At 54.5% G+C, this 13,283-nt stretch overlaps 46 non-coding genes across 46 annotated transcripts; all 46 read left to right on the top strand.

Moving 5' to 3' along the window:
• The first annotated feature begins 108 nt into the window (after nucleotides 1–108).
• LOC132801542 (5S ribosomal RNA) lies at nucleotides 109–227 on the top strand. The gene has a single exon (XR_009636658.1). It is a non-coding gene; the product is annotated as a 5S ribosomal RNA (ribosomal RNA).
• A 161-nt stretch (nucleotides 228–388) lies between these two features.
• Nucleotides 389–507, top strand: LOC132802795 (5S ribosomal RNA). Its single transcript, XR_009637900.1, has one exon. It is a non-coding gene; the product is annotated as a 5S ribosomal RNA (ribosomal RNA).
• A 160-nt stretch (nucleotides 508–667) lies between these two features.
• Nucleotides 668–786, top strand: LOC132802793 (5S ribosomal RNA). The gene has a single exon (XR_009637898.1). It is a non-coding gene; the product is annotated as a 5S ribosomal RNA (ribosomal RNA).
• Nucleotides 787–948: 162 nt separating this feature from the next.
• On the top strand, nucleotides 949–1,067 carry LOC132802792 (5S ribosomal RNA). The gene has a single exon (XR_009637897.1). It is a non-coding gene; the product is annotated as a 5S ribosomal RNA (ribosomal RNA).
• A 161-nt stretch (nucleotides 1,068–1,228) lies between these two features.
• Nucleotides 1,229–1,347, top strand: LOC132801087 (5S ribosomal RNA). The gene has a single exon (XR_009636203.1). It is a non-coding gene; the product is annotated as a 5S ribosomal RNA (ribosomal RNA).
• A 192-nt stretch (nucleotides 1,348–1,539) lies between these two features.
• Nucleotides 1,540–1,658, top strand: LOC132802791 (5S ribosomal RNA). The gene has a single exon (XR_009637896.1). It is a non-coding gene; the product is annotated as a 5S ribosomal RNA (ribosomal RNA).
• A 161-nt stretch (nucleotides 1,659–1,819) lies between these two features.
• LOC132802790 (5S ribosomal RNA) lies at nucleotides 1,820–1,938 on the top strand. Its single transcript, XR_009637895.1, has one exon. It is a non-coding gene; the product is annotated as a 5S ribosomal RNA (ribosomal RNA).
• Nucleotides 1,939–2,099: 161 nt separating this feature from the next.
• Nucleotides 2,100–2,218, top strand: LOC132802789 (5S ribosomal RNA). The gene has a single exon (XR_009637894.1). It is a non-coding gene; the product is annotated as a 5S ribosomal RNA (ribosomal RNA).
• A 160-nt stretch (nucleotides 2,219–2,378) lies between these two features.
• Nucleotides 2,379–2,497, top strand: LOC132802788 (5S ribosomal RNA). Its single transcript, XR_009637893.1, has one exon. It is a non-coding gene; the product is annotated as a 5S ribosomal RNA (ribosomal RNA).
• A 161-nt stretch (nucleotides 2,498–2,658) lies between these two features.
• Nucleotides 2,659–2,777, top strand: LOC132802787 (5S ribosomal RNA). The gene has a single exon (XR_009637892.1). It is a non-coding gene; the product is annotated as a 5S ribosomal RNA (ribosomal RNA).
• Nucleotides 2,778–2,938: 161 nt separating this feature from the next.
• Nucleotides 2,939–3,057, top strand: LOC132802786 (5S ribosomal RNA). Its single transcript, XR_009637891.1, has one exon. It is a non-coding gene; the product is annotated as a 5S ribosomal RNA (ribosomal RNA).
• Nucleotides 3,058–3,219: 162 nt separating this feature from the next.
• Nucleotides 3,220–3,338, top strand: LOC132802785 (5S ribosomal RNA). The gene has a single exon (XR_009637890.1). It is a non-coding gene; the product is annotated as a 5S ribosomal RNA (ribosomal RNA).
• A 160-nt stretch (nucleotides 3,339–3,498) lies between these two features.
• Nucleotides 3,499–3,617, top strand: LOC132801450 (5S ribosomal RNA). The gene has a single exon (XR_009636566.1). It is a non-coding gene; the product is annotated as a 5S ribosomal RNA (ribosomal RNA).
• A 162-nt stretch (nucleotides 3,618–3,779) lies between these two features.
• On the top strand, nucleotides 3,780–3,898 carry LOC132802784 (5S ribosomal RNA). The gene has a single exon (XR_009637889.1). It is a non-coding gene; the product is annotated as a 5S ribosomal RNA (ribosomal RNA).
• Nucleotides 3,899–4,058: 160 nt separating this feature from the next.
• On the top strand, nucleotides 4,059–4,177 carry LOC132801086 (5S ribosomal RNA). The gene has a single exon (XR_009636202.1). It is a non-coding gene; the product is annotated as a 5S ribosomal RNA (ribosomal RNA).
• A 192-nt stretch (nucleotides 4,178–4,369) lies between these two features.
• LOC132802782 (5S ribosomal RNA) lies at nucleotides 4,370–4,488 on the top strand. Its single transcript, XR_009637887.1, has one exon. It is a non-coding gene; the product is annotated as a 5S ribosomal RNA (ribosomal RNA).
• A 163-nt stretch (nucleotides 4,489–4,651) lies between these two features.
• Nucleotides 4,652–4,770, top strand: LOC132802781 (5S ribosomal RNA). Its single transcript, XR_009637886.1, has one exon. It is a non-coding gene; the product is annotated as a 5S ribosomal RNA (ribosomal RNA).
• Nucleotides 4,771–4,931: 161 nt separating this feature from the next.
• On the top strand, nucleotides 4,932–5,050 carry LOC132801520 (5S ribosomal RNA). Its single transcript, XR_009636636.1, has one exon. It is a non-coding gene; the product is annotated as a 5S ribosomal RNA (ribosomal RNA).
• Nucleotides 5,051–5,211: 161 nt separating this feature from the next.
• Nucleotides 5,212–5,330, top strand: LOC132801582 (5S ribosomal RNA). The gene has a single exon (XR_009636700.1). It is a non-coding gene; the product is annotated as a 5S ribosomal RNA (ribosomal RNA).
• A 160-nt stretch (nucleotides 5,331–5,490) lies between these two features.
• On the top strand, nucleotides 5,491–5,609 carry LOC132801449 (5S ribosomal RNA). Its single transcript, XR_009636565.1, has one exon. It is a non-coding gene; the product is annotated as a 5S ribosomal RNA (ribosomal RNA).
• A 162-nt stretch (nucleotides 5,610–5,771) lies between these two features.
• On the top strand, nucleotides 5,772–5,890 carry LOC132802780 (5S ribosomal RNA). Its single transcript, XR_009637885.1, has one exon. It is a non-coding gene; the product is annotated as a 5S ribosomal RNA (ribosomal RNA).
• Nucleotides 5,891–6,051: 161 nt separating this feature from the next.
• Nucleotides 6,052–6,170, top strand: LOC132801085 (5S ribosomal RNA). The gene has a single exon (XR_009636201.1). It is a non-coding gene; the product is annotated as a 5S ribosomal RNA (ribosomal RNA).
• Nucleotides 6,171–6,362: 192 nt separating this feature from the next.
• On the top strand, nucleotides 6,363–6,481 carry LOC132802779 (5S ribosomal RNA). The gene has a single exon (XR_009637884.1). It is a non-coding gene; the product is annotated as a 5S ribosomal RNA (ribosomal RNA).
• Nucleotides 6,482–6,643: 162 nt separating this feature from the next.
• LOC132802778 (5S ribosomal RNA) lies at nucleotides 6,644–6,762 on the top strand. The gene has a single exon (XR_009637883.1). It is a non-coding gene; the product is annotated as a 5S ribosomal RNA (ribosomal RNA).
• A 161-nt stretch (nucleotides 6,763–6,923) lies between these two features.
• Nucleotides 6,924–7,042, top strand: LOC132802777 (5S ribosomal RNA). Its single transcript, XR_009637882.1, has one exon. It is a non-coding gene; the product is annotated as a 5S ribosomal RNA (ribosomal RNA).
• A 162-nt stretch (nucleotides 7,043–7,204) lies between these two features.
• On the top strand, nucleotides 7,205–7,323 carry LOC132801084 (5S ribosomal RNA). Its single transcript, XR_009636200.1, has one exon. It is a non-coding gene; the product is annotated as a 5S ribosomal RNA (ribosomal RNA).
• Nucleotides 7,324–7,516: 193 nt separating this feature from the next.
• On the top strand, nucleotides 7,517–7,635 carry LOC132802776 (5S ribosomal RNA). The gene has a single exon (XR_009637881.1). It is a non-coding gene; the product is annotated as a 5S ribosomal RNA (ribosomal RNA).
• Nucleotides 7,636–7,797: 162 nt separating this feature from the next.
• LOC132801082 (5S ribosomal RNA) lies at nucleotides 7,798–7,916 on the top strand. Its single transcript, XR_009636198.1, has one exon. It is a non-coding gene; the product is annotated as a 5S ribosomal RNA (ribosomal RNA).
• Nucleotides 7,917–8,108: 192 nt separating this feature from the next.
• Nucleotides 8,109–8,227, top strand: LOC132802775 (5S ribosomal RNA). Its single transcript, XR_009637880.1, has one exon. It is a non-coding gene; the product is annotated as a 5S ribosomal RNA (ribosomal RNA).
• A 162-nt stretch (nucleotides 8,228–8,389) lies between these two features.
• On the top strand, nucleotides 8,390–8,508 carry LOC132802774 (5S ribosomal RNA). The gene has a single exon (XR_009637879.1). It is a non-coding gene; the product is annotated as a 5S ribosomal RNA (ribosomal RNA).
• A 191-nt stretch (nucleotides 8,509–8,699) lies between these two features.
• Nucleotides 8,700–8,818, top strand: LOC132802773 (5S ribosomal RNA). The gene has a single exon (XR_009637878.1). It is a non-coding gene; the product is annotated as a 5S ribosomal RNA (ribosomal RNA).
• A 162-nt stretch (nucleotides 8,819–8,980) lies between these two features.
• On the top strand, nucleotides 8,981–9,099 carry LOC132802771 (5S ribosomal RNA). The gene has a single exon (XR_009637876.1). It is a non-coding gene; the product is annotated as a 5S ribosomal RNA (ribosomal RNA).
• Nucleotides 9,100–9,262: 163 nt separating this feature from the next.
• LOC132802770 (5S ribosomal RNA) lies at nucleotides 9,263–9,381 on the top strand. The gene has a single exon (XR_009637875.1). It is a non-coding gene; the product is annotated as a 5S ribosomal RNA (ribosomal RNA).
• Nucleotides 9,382–9,572: 191 nt separating this feature from the next.
• Nucleotides 9,573–9,691, top strand: LOC132802769 (5S ribosomal RNA). Its single transcript, XR_009637874.1, has one exon. It is a non-coding gene; the product is annotated as a 5S ribosomal RNA (ribosomal RNA).
• Nucleotides 9,692–9,853: 162 nt separating this feature from the next.
• LOC132801081 (5S ribosomal RNA) lies at nucleotides 9,854–9,972 on the top strand. Its single transcript, XR_009636197.1, has one exon. It is a non-coding gene; the product is annotated as a 5S ribosomal RNA (ribosomal RNA).
• A 193-nt stretch (nucleotides 9,973–10,165) lies between these two features.
• On the top strand, nucleotides 10,166–10,284 carry LOC132802768 (5S ribosomal RNA). The gene has a single exon (XR_009637873.1). It is a non-coding gene; the product is annotated as a 5S ribosomal RNA (ribosomal RNA).
• Nucleotides 10,285–10,446: 162 nt separating this feature from the next.
• Nucleotides 10,447–10,565, top strand: LOC132802767 (5S ribosomal RNA). The gene has a single exon (XR_009637872.1). It is a non-coding gene; the product is annotated as a 5S ribosomal RNA (ribosomal RNA).
• A 191-nt stretch (nucleotides 10,566–10,756) lies between these two features.
• On the top strand, nucleotides 10,757–10,875 carry LOC132802765 (5S ribosomal RNA). The gene has a single exon (XR_009637870.1). It is a non-coding gene; the product is annotated as a 5S ribosomal RNA (ribosomal RNA).
• Nucleotides 10,876–11,037: 162 nt separating this feature from the next.
• On the top strand, nucleotides 11,038–11,156 carry LOC132802764 (5S ribosomal RNA). Its single transcript, XR_009637869.1, has one exon. It is a non-coding gene; the product is annotated as a 5S ribosomal RNA (ribosomal RNA).
• Nucleotides 11,157–11,319: 163 nt separating this feature from the next.
• On the top strand, nucleotides 11,320–11,438 carry LOC132802763 (5S ribosomal RNA). Its single transcript, XR_009637868.1, has one exon. It is a non-coding gene; the product is annotated as a 5S ribosomal RNA (ribosomal RNA).
• Nucleotides 11,439–11,600: 162 nt separating this feature from the next.
• Nucleotides 11,601–11,719, top strand: LOC132801080 (5S ribosomal RNA). Its single transcript, XR_009636196.1, has one exon. It is a non-coding gene; the product is annotated as a 5S ribosomal RNA (ribosomal RNA).
• A 193-nt stretch (nucleotides 11,720–11,912) lies between these two features.
• Nucleotides 11,913–12,031, top strand: LOC132802762 (5S ribosomal RNA). The gene has a single exon (XR_009637867.1). It is a non-coding gene; the product is annotated as a 5S ribosomal RNA (ribosomal RNA).
• Nucleotides 12,032–12,193: 162 nt separating this feature from the next.
• LOC132802761 (5S ribosomal RNA) lies at nucleotides 12,194–12,312 on the top strand. The gene has a single exon (XR_009637866.1). It is a non-coding gene; the product is annotated as a 5S ribosomal RNA (ribosomal RNA).
• Nucleotides 12,313–12,474: 162 nt separating this feature from the next.
• Nucleotides 12,475–12,593, top strand: LOC132802759 (5S ribosomal RNA). The gene has a single exon (XR_009637864.1). It is a non-coding gene; the product is annotated as a 5S ribosomal RNA (ribosomal RNA).
• Nucleotides 12,594–12,755: 162 nt separating this feature from the next.
• Nucleotides 12,756–12,874, top strand: LOC132802758 (5S ribosomal RNA). The gene has a single exon (XR_009637863.1). It is a non-coding gene; the product is annotated as a 5S ribosomal RNA (ribosomal RNA).
• A 160-nt stretch (nucleotides 12,875–13,034) lies between these two features.
• Nucleotides 13,035–13,153, top strand: LOC132802757 (5S ribosomal RNA). The gene has a single exon (XR_009637862.1). It is a non-coding gene; the product is annotated as a 5S ribosomal RNA (ribosomal RNA).
• Nucleotides 13,154–13,283: the final 130 nt, after the last annotated feature.

Below are 13,283 nucleotides of genomic sequence, written 5' to 3'. Positions count from 1 at the left end.
CCTTTTCTCCCGGCCCGACCGAGGGAACTCGCCCGGATCGCGCCGAACGCATGCGGACCTGCTGCGCTGCTTCTTTTCCTTATATCCATTCTTTAGCATCACCATGTCGGGTGCGATCATACCAGCACTAATGCACCGGAACCCATCAGAACTCCGAAGTTAAGCGTGCTTGGGCGAGAGTAGTACTAGGATGGGTGACCTCCTGGGAAGTCCTCGTGTTGCACCCCTTTTTTTTTTTTTTTTTCCTCTCTTTCCCCGCGCCTTTCACCCTCGGAGTTTCCCTTTTCTCCCGGCCCGACCGAGGGAACTCGCCCGGATCGCGCCGAACGCATGCGGACCTGCTGCGCTGCTTCTTTTCCTTATATCCATTCTTTAGCATCACCATGTCGGGTGCGATCATACCAGCACTAATGCACCGGATCCCATCAGAACTCCGAAGTTAAGCGTGCTTGGGCGAGAGTAGTACTAGGATGGGTGACCTCCTGGGAAGTCCTCGTGTTGCACCCCTTTTGTTTTTTTTTTTCCTCTCTTTCCCCGCGCCTTTCACCCTCGGAGTTTCCCTTTTCTCCCGGCCCGACCGAGGGAACTCGCCCGGATCGCGCCGAACGCATGCGGACCTGCTGCGCTTCTTCTTTTCCTTATATCCATTCTTTAGCATCACCATGTCGGGTGCGATCATACCAGCACTAATGCACCGGATCCCATCAGAACTCCGAAGTTAAGCGTGCTTGGGCGAGAGTAGTACTAGGATGGGTGACCTCCTGGGAAGTCCTCGTGTTGCACCCCTTTTTTTTTTTTTTTTTTCCTCTCTTTCCCCGCGCCTTTCACCCTCGGAGTTTTCCTTTTCTCCCGGCCCGACCGAGGGAACTCGCCCGGATCGCGCCGAACGCATGCGGACCTGCTGCGCTGCTTCTTTTCCTTATATCCATTCTTTAGCATCACCATGTCGGGTGCGATCATACCAGCACTAATGCACCGGATCCCATCAGAACTCCGAAGTTAAGCGTGCTTGGGCGAGAGTAGTACTAGGATGGGTGACCTCCTGGGAAGTCCTCGTGTTGCACCCCTTTTTTTTTTTTTTTTTCCTCTCTTTCCCCGCGCCTTTCACCCTCGGAGTTTCCCTTTTCTCCCGGCCCGACCGAGGGAACTCGCCCGGATCGCGCCGAACGCATGCGGACCTGCTGCGCTGCTTCTTTTCCTTATATCCATTCTTTAGCATCACCATGTCGGGTGCGATCATACCAGCACTAATGCACCGGATCCCATCAGAACTCCGAAGTTAAGCGTGCTTGGGCGAGAGTAGTACTAGGATGGGTGACCTCCTGGGAAGTCCTCGTGTTGCACCCTTTTTTTTTTTTTTTTTTTTCCTCTCTTTCCCCGCGCCTTTCACCCTCGGAGTTTCCCTTTTCTCCCGGCCCGACCGAGGGAACTCGCTCGGTGGGCCGGTGCATCGATGCCGCTGCCCGGATCGCGCCGAACGCATGCGGACCTGCTGCGCTGCTTCTTTTCCTTATATCCATTCTTTAGCATCACCATGTCGGGTGCGATCATACCAGCACTAATGCACCGGATCCCATCAGAACTCCGAAGTTAAGCGTGCTTGGGCGAGAGTAGTACTAGGATGGGTGACCTCCTGGGAAGTCCTCGTGTTGCACCCCTTTTTTTTTTTTTTTTTCCTCTCTTTCCCCGCGCCTTTCACCCTCGGAGTTTCCCTTTTCTCCCGGCCCGACCGAGGGAACTCGCCCGGATCGCGCCGAACGCATGCGGACCTGCTGCGCTGCTTCTTTTCCTTATATCCATTCTTTAGCATCACCATGTCGGGTGCGATCATACCAGCACTAATGCACCGGATCCCATCAGAACTCCGAAGTTAAGCGTGCTTGGGCGAGAGTAGTACTAGGATGGGTGACCTCCTGGGAAGTCCTCGTGTTGCACCCCTTTTTTTTTTTTTTTTTCCTCTCTTTCCCCGCGCCTTTCACCCTCGGAGTTTCCCTTTTCTCCCGGCCCGACCGAGGGAACTCGCCCGGATCGCGCCGAACGCATGCGGACCTGCTGCGCTGCTTCTTTTCCTTATATCCATTCTTTAGCATCACCATGTCGGGTGCGATCATACCAGCACTAATGCACCGGATCCCATCAGAACTCCGAAGTTAAGCGTGCTTGGGCGAGAGTAGTACTAGGATGGGTGACCTCCTGGGAAGTCCTCGTGTTGCACCCCTTTTGTTTTTTTTTTTCCTCTCTTTCCCCGCGCCTTTCACCCTCGGAGTTTCCCTTTTCTCCCGGCCCGACCGAGGGAACTCGCCCGGATCGCGCCGAACGCATGCGGACCTGCTGCGCTGCTTCTTTTCCTTATATCCATTCTTTAGCATCACCATGTCGGGTGCGATCATACCAGCACTAATGCACCGGATCCCATCAGAACTCCGAAGTTAAGCGTGCTTGGGCGAGAGTAGTACTAGGATGGGTGACCTCCTGGGAAGTCCTCGTGTTGCACCCCTTTTTTTTTTTTTTTTTCCTCTCTTTCCCCGCGCCTTTCACCCTCGGAGTTTCCCTTTTCTCCCGGCCCGACCGAGGGAACTCGCCCGGATCGCGCCGAACGCATGCGGACCTGCTGCGCTGCTTCTTTTCCTTATATCCATTCTTTAGCATCACCATGTCGGGTGCGATCATACCAGCACTAATGCACCGGATCCCATCAGAACTCCGAAGTTAAGCGTGCTTGGGCGAGAGTAGTACTAGGATGGGTGACCTCCTGGGAAGTCCTCGTGTTGCACCCCTTTTTTTTTTTTTTTTTCCTCTCTTTCCCCGCGCCTTTCACCCTCGGAGTTTCCCTTTTCTCCCGGCCCGACCGAGGGAACTCGCCCGGATCGCGCCGAACGCATGCGGACCTGCTGCGCTGCTTCTTTTCCTTATATCCATTCTTTAGCATCACCATGTCGGGTGCGATCATACCAGCACTAATGCACCGGATCCCATCAGAACTCCGAAGTTAAGCGTGCTTGGGCGAGAGTAGTACTAGGATGGGTGACCTCCTGGGAAGTCCTCGTGTTGCACCCCTTTTTTTTTTTTTTTTTTCCTCTCTTTCCCCGCGCCTTTCACCCTCGGAGTTTCCCTTTTCTCCCGGCCCGACCGAGGGAACTCGCCCGGATCGCGCCGAACGCATGCGGACCTGCTGCGCTGCTTCTTTTCCTTATATCCATTCTTTAGCATCACCATGTCGGGTGCGATCATACCAGCACTAATGCACCGGATCCCATCAGAACTCCGAAGTTAAGCGTGCTTGGGCGAGAGTAGTACTAGGATGGGTGACCTCCTGGGAAGTCCTCGTGTTGCACCCCTTTTGTTTTTTTTTTTCCTCTCTTTCCCCGCGCCTTTCACCCTCGGAGTTTCCCTTTTCTCCCGGCCCGACCGAGGGAACTCGCCCGGATCGCGCCGAACGCATGCGGACCTGCTGCGCTGCTTCTTTTCCTTATATCCATTCTTTAGCATCACCATGTCGGGTGCGATCATACCAGCACTAATGCACCGGATCCCATCAGAACTCCGAAGTTAAGCGTGCTTGGGCGAGAGTAGTACTAGGATGGGTGACCTCCAGGGAAGTCCTCGTGTTGCACCCCTTTTTTTTTTTTTTTTTTCCTCTCTTTCCCCGCGCCTTTCACCCTCGGAGTTTCCCTTTTCTCCCGGCCCGACCGAGGGAACTCGCCCGGATCGCGCCGAACGCATGCGGACCTGCTGCGCTGCTTCTTTTCCTTATATCCATTCTTTAGCATCACCATGTCGGGTGCGATCATACCAGCACTAATGCACCGGATCCCATCAGAACTCCGAAGTTAAGCGTGCTTGGGCGAGAGTAGTACTAGGATGGGTGACCTCCTGGGAAGTCCTCGTGTTGCACCCCTTTTTTTTTTTTTTTTCCTCTCTTTCCCCGCGCCTTTCACCCTCGGAGTTTCCCTTTTCTCCCGGCCCGACCGAGGGAACTCGCCCGGATCGCGCCGAACGCATGCGGACCTGCTGCGCTGCTTCTTTTCCTTATATCCATTCTTTAGCATCACCATGTCGGGTGCGATCATACCAGCACTAATGCACCGGATCCCATCAGAACTCCGAAGTTAAGCGTGCTTGGGCGAGAGTAGTACTAGGATGGGTGACCTCCTGGGAAGTCCTCGTGTTGCACCCTTTTTTTTTTTTTTTTTTTTCCTCTCTTTCCCCGCGCCTTTCACCCTCGGAGTTTCCCTTTTCTCCCGGCCCGACCGAGGGAACTCGCTCGGTGGGCCGGTGCATCGATGCCGCTGCCCGGATCGCGCCGAACGCATGCGGACCTGCTGCGCTGCTTCTTTTCCTTATATCCATTCTTTAGCATCACCATGTCGGGTGCGATCATACCAGCACTAATGCACCGGATCCCATCAGAACTCCGAAGTTAAGCGTGCTTGGGCGAGAGTAGTACTAGGATGGGTGACCTCCTGGGAAGTCCTCGTGTTGCACCCCTTTTTTTTTTTTTTTTTTTCCTCTCTTTCCCCGCGCCTTTCACCCTCGGAGTTTCCCTTTTCTCCCGGCCCGACCGAGGGAACTCGCCCGGATCGCGCCGAACGCATGCGGACCTGCTGCGCTGCTTCTTTTCCTTATATCCATTATTTAGCATCACCATGTTGGGTGCGATCATACCAGCACTAATGCACCGGATCCCATCAGAACTCCGAAGTTAAGCGTGCTTGGGCGAGAGTAGTACTAGGATGGGTGACCTCCTGGGAAGTCCTCGTGTTGCACCCCTTTTTTTTTTTTTTTTTCCTCTCTTTCCCCGCGCCTTTCACCCTCGGAGTTTCCCTTTTCTCCCGGCCCGACCGAGGGAACTCGCCCGGATCGCGCCGAACGCATGCGGACCTGCTGCGCTGCTTCTTTTCCTTATATCCATTCTTTAGCATCACCATGTCGGGTGCGATCATACCAGCACTAATGCACCGGATCCCATCAGAACTCCGAAGTTAAGCGTGTTTGGGCGAGAGTAGTACTAGGATGGGTGACCTCCTGGGAAGTCCTCGTGTTGCACCCCTTTTTTTTTTTTTTTTTCCTCTCTTTCCCCGCGCCTTTCACCCTCGGAGTTTCCCTTTTCTCCCGGCCCGACCGAGGGAACTCGCCCGGATCGCGCCGAACGCATGCGGACCTGCTGCGCTGCTTCTTTTCCTTATATCCATTCTTTAGCATCACCATGTCGGGTGCGATCATACCAGCACTAATGCATCGGATCCCATCAGAACTCCGAAGTTAAGCGTGCTTGGGCGAGAGTAGTACTAGGATGGGTGACCTCCTGGGAAGTCCTCGTGTTGCACCCCTTTTGTTTTTTTTTTTCCTCTCTTTCCCCGCGCCTTTCACCCTCGGAGTTTCCCTTTTCTCCCGGCCCGACCGAGGGAACTCGCCCGGATCGCGCCGAACGCATGCGGACCTGCTGCGCTGCTTCTTTTCCTTATATCCATTCTTTAGCATCACCATGTCGGGTGCGATCATACCAGCACTAATGCACCGGATCCCATCAGAACTCCGAAGTTAAGCGTGCTTGGGCGAGAGTAGTACTAGGATGGGTGACCTCCAGGGAAGTCCTCGTGTTGCACCCCTTTTTTTTTTTTTTTTTTCCTCTCTTTCCCCGCGCCTTTCACCCTCGGAGTTTCCCTTTTCTCCCGGCCCGACCGAGGGAACTCGCCCGGATCGCGCCGAACGCATGCGGACCTGCTGCGCTGCTTCTTTTCCTTATATCCATTCTTTAGCATCACCATGTCGGGTGCGATCATACCAGCACTAATGCACCGGATCCCATCAGAACTCCGAAGTTAAGCGTGCTTGGGCGAGAGTAGTACTAGGATGGGTGACCTCCTGGGAAGTCCTCGTGTTGCACCCCTTTTTTTTTTTTTTTTTCCTCTCTTTCCCCGCGCCTTTCACCCTCGGGGTTTCCCTTTTCTCCCGGCCCGACCGAGGGAACTCGCCCGGATCGCGCCGAACGCATGCGGACCTGCTGCGCTGCTTCTTTTCCTTATATCCATTCTTTAGCATCACCATGTCGGGTGCGATCATACCAGCACTAATGCACCGGATCCCATCAGAACTCCGAAGTTAAGCGTGCTTGGGCGAGAGTAGTACTAGGATGGGTGACCTCCTGGGAAGTCCTCGTGTTGCACCCTTTTTTTTTTTTTTTTTTTTCCTCTCTTTCCCCGCGCCTTTCACCCTCGGAGTTTCCCTTTTCTCCCGGCCCGACCGAGGGAACTCGCTCGGTGGGCCGGTGCATCGATGCCGCTGCCCGGATCGCGCCGAACGCATGCGGACCTGCTGCGCTGCTTCTTTTCCTTATATCCATTCTTTAGCATCACCATGTCGGGTGCGATCATACCAGCACTAATGCACCGGATCCCATCAGAACTCCGAAGTTAAGCGTGCTTGGGCGAGAGTAGTACTAGGATGGGTGACCTCCTGGGAAGTCCTCGTGTTGCACCCCTTTTTTTTTTTTTTTTTTCCTCTCTTTCCCCGCGCCTTTCACCCTCGGAGTTTCCCTTTTCTCCCGGCCCGACCGAGGGAACTCGCCCGGATCGCGCCGAACGCATGCGGACCTGCTGCGCTGCTTCTTTTCCTTATATCCATTATTTAGCATCACCATGTTGGGTGCGATCATACCAGCACTAATGCACCGGATCCCATCAGAACTCCGAAGTTAAGCGTGCTTGGGCGAGAGTAGTACTAGGATGGGTGACCTCCTGGGAAGTCCTCGTGTTGCACCCCTTTTTTTTTTTTTTTTTCCTCTCTTTCCCCGCGCCTTTCACCCTCGGAGTTTCCCTTTTCTCCCGGCCCGACCGAGGGAACTCGCCCGGATCGCGCCGAACGCATGCGGACCTGCTGCGCTGCTTCTTTTCCTTATATCCATTCTTTAGCATCACCATGTCGGGTGCGATCATACCAGCACTAATGCACCGGATCCCATCAGAACTCCGAAGTTAAGCGTGCTTGGGCGAGAGTAGTACTAGGATGGGTGACCTCCTGGGAAGTCCTCGTGTTGCACCCCTTTTTTTTTTTTTTTTTTCCTCTCTTTCCCCGCGCCTTTCACCCTCGGAGTTTCCCTTTTCTCCCGGCCCGACCGAGGGAACTCGCCCGGATCGCGCCGAACGCATGCGGACCTGCTGCGCTGCTTCTTTTCCTTATATCCATTCTTTAGCATCACCATGTCGGGTGCGATCATACCAGCACTAATGCACCGGATCCCATCAGAACTCCGAAGTTAAGCGTGCTTGGGCGAGAGTAGTACTAGGATGGGTGACCTCCTGGGAAGTCCTCGTGTTGCACCCTTTTTTTTTTTTTTTTTTTTTCCTCTCTTTCCCCGCGCCTTTCACCCTCGGAGTTTCCCTTTTCTCCCGGCCCGACCGAGGGAACTCGCTCGGTGGGCCGGTGCATCGATGCCGCTGCCCGGATCGCGCCGAACGCATGCGGACCTGCTGCGCTGCTTCTTTTCCTTATATCCATTCTTTAGCATCACCATGTCGGGTGCGATCATACCAGCACTAATGCACCGGATCCCATCAGAACTCCGAAGTTAAGCGTGCTTGGGCGAGAGTAGTACTAGGATGGGTGACCTCCTGGGAAGTCCTCGTGTTGCACCCCTTTTTTTTTTTTTTTTTTCCTCTCTTTCCCCGCGCCTTTCACCCTCGGAGTTTCCCTTTTCTCCCGGCCCGACCGAGGGAACTCGCCCGGATCGCGCCGAACGCATGCGGACCTGCTGCGCTGCTTCTTTTCCTTATATCCATTCTTTAGCATCACCATGTCGGGTGCGATCATACCAGCACTAATGCACCGGATCCCATCAGAACTCCGAAGTTAAGCGTGCTTGGGCGAGAGTAGTACTAGGATGGGTGACCTCCTGGGAAGTCCTCGTGTTGCACCCTTTTTTTTTTTTTTTTTTTTCCTCTCTTTCCCCGCGCCTTTCACCCTCGGAGTTTCCCTTTTCTCCCGGCCCGACCGAGGGAACTCGCTCGGTGGGCCGGTGCATCGATGCCGCCGCCCGGATCGCGCCGAACGCATGCGGACCTGCTGCGCTGCTTCTTTTCCTTATATCCATTCTTTAGCATCACCATGTCGGGTGCGATCATACCAGCACTAATGCACCGGATCCCATCAGAACTCCGAAGTTAAGCGTGCTTGGGCGAGAGTAGTACTAGGATGGGTGACCTCCTGGGAAGTCCTCGTGTTGCACCCCTTTTTTTTTTTTTTTTTTCCTCTCTTTCCCCGCGCCTTTCACCCTCGGAGTTTCCCTTTTCTCCCGGCCCGACTGAGGGAACTCGCCCGGATAGCGCCGAACGCATGCGGACCTGCTGCGCTGCTTCTTTTCCTTATATCCATTCTTTAGCATCACCATGTCGGGTGCGATCATACCAGCACTAATGCACCGGATCCCATCAGAACTCCGAAGTTAAGCGTGCTTGGGCGAGAGTAGTACTAGGATGGGTGACCTCCTGGGAAGTCCTCGTGTTGCACCCCTTTTTTTTTTTTTTTTTTCCTCTCTTTCCCCGCGCCTTTCACCCTCGGAGTTTCCCTTTTCTCCCGGCCCGACCGAGGGAACTCGCTCGGTGGGCCGGTGCATCGATGCCGCTGCCCGGATCGCGCCGAACGCATGCGGACCTGCTGCGCTGCTTCTTTTCCTTATATCCATTCTTTAGCATCACCATGTCGGGTGCGATCATACCAGCACTAATGCACCGGATCCCATCAGAACTCCGAAGTTAAGCGTGCTTGGGCGAGAGTAGTACTAGGATGGGTGACCTCCTGGGAAGTCCTCGTGTTGCACCCCTTTTTTTTTTTTTTTTTTCCTCTCTTTCCCCGCGCCTTTCACCCTCGGAGTTTCCCTTTTCTCCCGGCCCGACCGAGGGAACTCGCCCGGATCGCGCCGAACGCATGCGGACCTGCTGCGCTGCTTCTTTTCCTTATATCCATTCTTTAGCATCACCATGTCGGGTGCGATCATACCAGCACTAATGCACCGGATCCCATCAGAACTCCGAAGTTAAGCGTGCTTGGGCGAGAGTAGTACTAGGATGGGTGACCTCCTGGGAAGTCCTCGTGTTGCACCCCTTTTTTTTTTTTTTTTTTTCCTCTCTTTCCCCGCGCCGTTCACCCTCGGAGTTTCCCTTTTCTCCCGGCCCGACCGAGGGAACTCGCCCGGATCGCGCCGAACGCATGCGGACCTGCTGCGCTGCTTCTTTTCCTTATATCCATTCTTTAGCATCACCATGTCGGGTGCGATCATACCAGCACTAATGCACCGGATCCCATCAGAACTCCGAAGTTAAGCGTGCTTGGGCGAGAGTAGTACTAGGATGGGTGACCTCCTGGGAAGTCCTCGTGTTGCACCCCTTTTTTTTTTTTTTTTTTCCTCTCTTTCCCCGCGCCTTTCACCCTCGGAGTTTCCCTTTTCTCCCGGCCCGACCGAGGGAACTCGCTCGGTGGGCCGGTGCATCGATGCCGCTGCCCGGATCGCGCCGAACGCATGCGGACCTGCTGCGCTGCTTCTTTTCCTTATATCCATTCTTTAGCATCACCATGTCGGGTGCGATCATACCAGCACTAATGCACCGGATCCCATCAGAACTCCGAAGTTAAGCGTGCTTGGGCGAGAGTAGTACTAGGATGGGTGACCTCCTGGGAAGTCCTCGTGTTGCACCCCTTTTTTTTTTTTTTTTTTCCTCTCTTTCCCCGCGCCTTTCACCCTCGGAGTTTCCCTTTTCTCCCGGCCCGACCGAGGGAACTCGCCCGGATCGCGCCGAACGCATGCGGACCTGCTGCGCTGCTTCTTTTCCTTATATCCATTCTTTAGCATCACCATGTCGGGTGCGATCATACCAGCACTAATGCACCGGATCCCATCAGAACTCCGAAGTTAAGCGTGCTTGGGCGAGAGTAGTACTAGGATGGGTGACCTCCTGGGAAGTCCTCGTGTTGCACCCTTTTTTTTTTTTTTTTTTTTTCCTCTCTTTCCCCGCGCCTTTCACCCTCGGAGTTTCCCTTTTCTCCCGGCCCGACCGAGGGAACTCGCTCGGTGGGCCGGTGCATCGATGCCGCCGCCCGGATCGCGCCGAACGCATGCGGACCTGCTGCGCTGCTTCTTTTCCTTATATCCATTCTTTAGCATCACCATGTCGGGTGCGATCATACCAGCACTAATGCACCGGATCCCATCAGAACTCCGAAGTTAAGCGTGCTTGGGCGAGAGTAGTACTAGGATGGGTGACCTCCTGGGAAGTCCTCGTGTTGCACCCCTTTTTTTTTTTTTTTTTTCCTCTCTTTCCCCGCGCCTTTCACCCTCGGAGTTTCCCTTTTCTCCCGGCCCGACTGAGGGAACTCGCCCGGATAGCGCCGAACGCATGCGGACCTGCTGCGCTGCTTCTTTTCCTTATATCCATTCTTTAGCATCACCATGTCGGGTGCGATCATACCAGCACTAATGCACCGGATCCCATCAGAACTCCGAAGTTAAGCGTGCTTGGGCGAGAGTAGTACTAGGATGGGTGACCTCCTGGGAAGTCCTCGTGTTGCACCCCTTTTTTTTTTTTTTTTTTCCTCTCTTTCCCCGCGCCTTTCACCCTCGGAGTTTCCCTTTTCTCCCGGCCCGACCGAGGGAACTCGCTCGGTGGGCCGGTGCATCGATGCCGCTGCCCGGATCGCGCCGAACGCATGCGGACCTGCTGCGCTGCTTCTTTTCCTTATATCCATTCTTTAGCATCACCATGTCGGGTGCGATCATACCAGCACTAATGCACCGGATCCCATCAGAACTCCGAAGTTAAGCGTGCTTGGGCGAGAGTAGTACTAGGATGGGTGACCTCCTGGGAAGTCCTCGTGTTGCACCCCTTTTTTTTTTTTTTTTTTCCTCTCTTTCCCCGCGCCTTTCACCCTCGGAGTTTCCCTTTTCTCCCGGCCCGACCGAGGGAACTCGCCCGGATCGCGCCGAACGCATGCGGACCTGCTGCGCTGCATCTTTTCCTTATATCCATTCTTTAGCATCACCATGTCGGGTGCGATCATACCAGCACTAATGCACCGGATCCCATCAGAACTCCGAAGTTAAGCGTGCTTGGGCGAGAGTAGTACTAGGATGGGTGACCTCCTGGGAAGTCCTCGTGTTGCACCCCTTTTTTTTTTTTTTTTTTTCCTCTCTTTCCCCGCGCCGTTCACCCTCGGAGTTTCCCTTTTCTCCCGGCCCGACCGAGGGAACTCGCCCGGATCGCGCCGAACGCATGCGGACCTGCTGCGCTGCTTCTTTTCCTTATATCCATTCTTTAGCATCACCATGTCGGGTGCGATCATACCAGCACTAATGCACCGGATCCCATCAGAACTCCGAAGTTAAGCGTGCTTGGGCGAGAGTAGTACTAGGATGGGTGACCTCCTGGGAAGTCCTCGTGTTGCACCCCTTTTTTTTTTTTTTTTTTCCTCTCTTTCCCCGCGCCGTTCACCCTCGGAGTTTCCCTTTTCTCCCGGCCCGACCGAGGGAACTCGCCCGGATCGCGCCGAACGCATGCGGACCTGCTGCGCTGCTTCTTTTCCTTATATCCATTCTTTAGCATCACCATGTCGGGTGCGATCATACCAGCACTAATGCACCGGATCCCATCAGAACTCCGAAGTTAAGCGTGCTTGGGCGAGAGTAGTACTAGGATGGGTGACCTCCTGGGAAGTCCTCGTGTTGCACCCTTTTTTTTTTTTTTTTTTTTTCCTCTCTTTCCCCGCGCCTTTCACCCTCGGAGTTTCCCTTTTCTCCCGGCCCGACCGAGGGAACTCGCTCGGTGGGCCGGTGCATCGATGCCGCCGCCCGGATCGCGCCGAACGCATGCGGACCTGCTGCGCTGCTTCTTTTCCTTATATCCATTCTTTAGCATCACCATGTCGGGTGCGATCATACCAGCACTAATGCACCGGATCCCATCAGAACTCCGAAGTTAAGCGTGCTTGGGCGAGAGTAGTACTAGGATGGGTGACCTCCTGGGAAGTCCTCGTGTTGCACCCCTTTTTTTTTTTTTTTTTTCCTCTCTTTCCCCGCGCCTTTCACCCTCGGAGTTTCCCTTTTCTCCCGGCCCGACTGAGGGAACTCGCCCGGATCGCGCCGAACGCATGCGGACCTGCTGCGCTGCTTCTTTTCCTTATATCCATTCTTTAGCATCACCATGTCGGGTGCGATCATACCAGCACTAATGCACCGGATCCCATCAGAACTCCGAAGTTAAGCGTGCTTGGGCGAGAGTAGTACTAGGATGGGTGACCTCCTGGGAAGTCCTCGTGTTGCACCCCTTTTTTTTTTTTTTTTTTCCTCTCTTTCCCCGCGCCTTTCACCCTCGGAGTTTCCCTTTTCTCCCGGCCCGACTGAGGGAACTCGCCCGGATCGCGCCGAACGCATGCGGACCTGCTGCGCTGCTTCTTTTCCTTATATCCATTCTTTAGCATCACCATGTCGGGTGCGATCATACCAGCACTAATGCACCGGATCCCATCAGAACTCCGAAGTTAAGCGTGCTTGGGCGAGAGTAGTACTAGGATGGGTGACCTCCTGGGAAGTCCTCGTGTTGCACCCCTTTTTTTTTTTTTTTTTTCCTCTCTTTCCCCGCGCCTTTCACCCTCGGAGTTTCCCTTTTCTCCCGGCCCGACCGAGGGAACTCGCCCGGATCGCGCCGAACGCATGCGGACCTGCTGCGCTGCTTCTTTTCCTTATATCCATTCTTTAGCATCACCATGTCGGGTGCGATCATACCAGCACTAATGCACCGGATCCCATCAGAACTCCGAAGTTAAGCGTGCTTGGGCGAGAGTAGTACTAGGATGGGTGACCTCCTGGGAAGTCCTCGTGTTGCACCCCTTTTGTTTTTTTTTTTCCTCTCTTTCCCCGCGCCTTTCACCCTCGGAGTTTCCCTTTTCTCCCGGCCCGACCGAGGGAACTCGCCCGGATCGCGCCGAACGCATGCGGACCTGCTGCGCTGCTTCTTTGCCTTATATCCATTCTTTAGCATCACCATGTCGGGTGCGATCATACCAGCACTAATGCACCGGATCCCATCAGAACTCCGAAGTTAAGCGTGCTTGGGCGAGAGTAGTACTAGGATGGGTGACCTCCTGGGAAGTCCTCGTGTTGCACCCCTTTTTTTTTTTTTTTTTTCCTCTCTTTCCCCGCGCCTTTCACCCTCGGAGTTTCCCTTTTCTCCCGGCCCGACCGAGGGAACTCGCCCGGATCGCGCCGAACGCATGCGGACCTGCTGCGCTGCATCTTT

This window comes from Ziziphus jujuba, chromosome 2 (genome assembly GCF_031755915.1).
Source record: "Ziziphus jujuba cultivar Dongzao chromosome 2, ASM3175591v1".
In the NCBI taxonomy this organism is placed as follows: Eukaryota; Viridiplantae; Streptophyta; class Magnoliopsida; order Rosales; family Rhamnaceae; genus Ziziphus; species Ziziphus jujuba.
This window is presented reverse-complemented; position numbering and strand designations above follow the sequence as displayed.